The sequence below is a fragment of the Bufo gargarizans genome, chromosome 6, assembly GCF_014858855.1.
Source record: "Bufo gargarizans isolate SCDJY-AF-19 chromosome 6, ASM1485885v1, whole genome shotgun sequence".
In the NCBI taxonomy this organism is placed as follows: domain Eukaryota; kingdom Metazoa; phylum Chordata; class Amphibia; order Anura; family Bufonidae; genus Bufo; species Bufo gargarizans.
Window position 1 is genome coordinate 13,262,811 of NC_058085.1, and position 4,159 is coordinate 13,266,969.

The window sequence follows — 4,159 nt, forward strand, 5'->3', positions numbered from 1 at the left end:
GCTGGAAGGAACTCTCGCCGTCTGACCTTGCCCCCACGTGGTCCAGCGGGAGGGTAAGTTCCAGAATTGATTTTATCTTTGTCTCAAATTCTTTTATTCCCAAAAGCTGTACCGTCTTGTCTAATATTTTCTTAGACCACAAACTCCTCTCATTTAAACTGGATCTAGAAGGAGAGTTAAAAACCAAGCAGGGTCCCTGGAGGCTGTAGGTTATGCTTCTAGAGGACCCTGGGATAAAGGAGGAGTTTGTGGTTTCCTACCAGTTGTGGCAGTCCCAGAGGCCATCAGTGCTACACTGGTGGGAAAGTATTAAACCTAAAATTAAAAAGTTTTTTTTAGAAGCAGGTAAGAGGAAGGCCAGAGAGAAAAAAAAGTGGTATTATGTTTTAAATAAACGGTTGCATGTGCTTTTTAAATTAAAGGAGATTGGTATGGATGTGACTGATGATATTTTAAAAGTTAAAACTGAAATAAAAAAAGCTGTGGACGATAAAGGAAAACAAATAATTTTTAACTCACATGTACAATACTTAGAAGAAGATGAGAAGTGCTCTAGGTTTTTCTTCAAGAAGGTGATGGATAAACGCGAGGCAATTCAGAACCTAGAAGGTGAGTCCACAATAAATGGTATGTTAGATGCAGCTTTTAACTTTTATCAGTCACTCTTTGCTAAGAAAAATATTGATTCATCCTTTTTAGAAGATGTTCTTAATGCCCTTGATTTTAAGCTAGATTTTTTAGACCAAGAAGTTTTAACCCGTGACATTATTTTAGAGGAACTTTTAATTGTTTTTTTTTTTTTTATACATTTATCTTTTATTCTTTTTCTTATATATGCCAAGTAATAGAGGGGGGAGCACATATAACAATACATATGTCAATACATTTAGAGCAGTGTATCTAGTTACATGTTATGGTGACATACATATATAAAAGACATCTATAGCCGAAGTTATCCTGACATTAATATCATTTCGCTTTTAATTGTTTTTAAAAGTTTTTCTAATGGTAAAGCCCCCGGAGTAGATGGTCTACCTATTGAATTTTATCTAGCTTTTTGGAACATTTTAAAGGATGACTTACTTTTATTATATAAAGAAGCTTTTATAACTAACAAACTACCCCCCTCTTGGAGACAGTGTATAGTGTCCCTAATTTTTAAGAAAGGAGACAGGAACAGTCTTAAAAACTGGCGCCCCATTACATTGCTAAATGTTGATTATAAAGTCCTGGCCAAATTAATTGCTATGCGTTTTAAACCTTTTATACCCAAAATTATTCATCATAGTCAAGTGTGTGGGGTGCCAGGTAGATCCATTGCCGAATCCTTAAATATTTTACGAGACATTATATGGTATTTTAAAGACAGAAACCAAAATGTAGTTATTTTATCCCTAGACTTTGAAAAGGCGTTCGACCGAGTGTCCCACGAATACCTTTTCCTTGTTCTTAAAAAGTTAGCTGTCCCTGATAAAATTTTAAGTCGTATTAAGCTTTTATACAAGTCTTGTTTTAGTCAAATTTCTATTATTGGGTTTTTAACAAAAGAAGTGCCACTTTTATCTGGGGTTAAACAGGGATGCCCTTTGTCTCCTCTCCTTTTATATGTGCAATGGAGCCCCTATTGGCGCTCCTCAGGAGGGACAAGGTCGTTAGGGGAGTGCCAATACCGGGAGGGAGAGGAGACCGGGTAAAAGTCTTGGGCTACATGGATGATATAACTTTTTTATGCTCAGATTCCCCATCCCTGCATAGAGTCCTTAGGACTACAACCTTCTTTTGTGAGGCCTCGTTTTAAGCTTAATATAGATAAATGCGACTGTTTTAATATCGGTTTCTGGGACTCCTCCATAACCCCTGGAGTCAATGTACAGCAGAACATTATTAAAATTTTAGGGATAATTTTTAACCAAGCTAACGATGGGATTTTAAATTGGGATTTGGCAATAGGAAAAATGGAAAAGAAAATTTTAATGTGGAATCTAAGAAATTTAACTATGGAAGGGAAGGTTTTAATAATAAAGGCGGTTTTAATTCCTATAATGTTATATGTGGCGATGGTGTTCCCTCCTTCATCTTTGTATATTAAAAAGCTAACCAGATTATGTTTTACTTTTTTATGGGGGTCAAAGATGGAAAAGTTAAGGAGGGAACTAATGTATAAGAATAAATATAATGGGGGAAGAGATGTGCCGAACCTTTTTACCTTCTTTTATATTAAGTATTTCTGTTTCTGTTTTAGATTGTATAATTCCAAGGGCACTTTTAGTTATTTTTTAAGATATGCTGCGGGAATGGTTTTTAAAAGATGGTTTAGAATCCCTCTAGACTCTCCTGTGCTTCTGTGTCCCCCAAAACATTATGCTGTGCTTGAGAAAACTGTCAGACTCCTGGGGCTCCAGGAATTGGAGCCTGGCATTTTGGGGGACCAGAAGAAAGTTTCCTTGATTTACAGGGAAAAGGAGGAGGTGCTGACTGTCTCAAACTTTTCGCAGGCAAGATCTAAGACGGTATGGCGCAATGTCTTTGGGAAATTTCTAGCGAATGTTCATAAAGATCTTGCCTGGGCAATCGTCCACCAGTGCCTCCCTACTCATGAGTTCCAGCATAGGTGAGGACTGGTGCGAGAGCCAGGTGTCCGAGACAAAGATGTGGGGACGATGAGTCAGTCATGCACCTCTTCTGCAATTGTCCTTTTTCACAGGAGGTTTGGAGGAAGATGGGCCCACTTTTAAAATGGATATGTGGTTTAAAAGATTTGAATTTTGAATGTATTTTTTATGGTCTTTTTACCTGCCCTAGCCCAAAGCAGCAGATTTTATGTTGGACAATTATTAACTGTTTTAAAAGTGCCCTATGGAAAGTTCGAAATATTTTAATTTTTAAACATGATTTTATTAATTTGAATGACTGTATTAAAATTGCCTTGAGTGAAATGTATATTTATTATTTGAGAGATAAAAAGGACCTTGGTCAAAGAGAAGCAACAACAATGTGGTGTCTGTCCTTATGGAATTCCATTGTACAATAGTAATGTGTCCTCAAATTTTATCCTTGTTTATATATATGTTTGTAATTTTTTACAGTTATGATATTTATTTATGTCTTTCTGATTAATAAAATTGAGTTGAAACCTTATCTGTTCTTATCAGTTTAATATCTGATACGTCCCCTATCTGGGGACCATATATTAAATGGATTTTTCGAACAGGGAGATGGAAAAAGAGCTTGCTCTGTCCACTCCACGCATTGACCTGGTATTGCAGTACCTCCAGGACCGGTGCACCCTTTCTATTCCAGTATGAAAAAACTGAATGAAATTGTGTGATGGATGTCAAGGATCCTTCCAGCAAGCAAGTGGAAAGTTGCTGTGCCCTGCCTCAGCAGTCCTGCACGTCAGCTTCTCCTTCCTCTGTGAGGGTTTTGCTGTGCTGCTTTCTGCATCCCTGGTGCTGCTGCATCTAGCCTGTCAATCTCCTAATTGCATCACCTGTGTGTGGGTTTGTTCCAGCACCAAGCAACCCAGCCAGCCAGCCAGTCACCTCTCCTCACAGTCCAAATCCAATTAAGATTGATGGCTTAATTGTTGTGTTAATTGGCTTGTGTTAATCACCTGAATGAAATGTTTAGATATCACCTGAATGCAGTTTTTGGACCTCTCTCCACTCTGTGCACCCCTGTTTTGATTTGGGCCTGTTGTGCACACCTGGGCAATCTGCTGAGTTGTTCCTTTGAATTGACCCTTTTGTAGCAAGTTTGCTTGATGTAACCAATTTTGTTTTCCTAGTTCTTTATTAAATAAGTAAAGTTTGTTTGCCTGTGTCTCCCTCTTGTGGATCTATTAAACTGGATGACTTGTAGGCTAAAAAGTAGTCCAGCACTTCCTATGTATCAGCAACAGCTGGACCTACCTTGTCTGGCCAATGGACGGAACACTGCACGTGTCACAAGAGGCCTGTCAGGTCAGGTCACTGGATGACATCACAAGGGCTCTGACGGAACACTCAACAATGGGGCCGTGACATCACAATCAACAATGCCTAGATACACTTTTTCTCTTTTTTCTTTTTTTTCTCTCTCTCACTACTCTCCATTGACTTCTTATCGGTCATTCTGCTTGGCGCGCTTTGGCACCAGGAATTTCGTGCGAAGAAAAGGC

The 4,159-nt window shown here is 38.5% G+C and overlaps 1 non-coding gene across 1 annotated transcript; it reads left to right on the top strand.

Annotated features, from left to right (window-relative positions):
- Window positions 1-3,091: 3,091 nt before the first annotated feature.
- Window positions 3,092-3,291, top strand: LOC122942630. The gene has a single exon (XR_006390604.1). It is a non-coding gene; the product is annotated as a U2 spliceosomal RNA (small nuclear RNA).
- The last annotated feature ends 868 nt before the right edge of the window (window positions 3,292-4,159 follow it).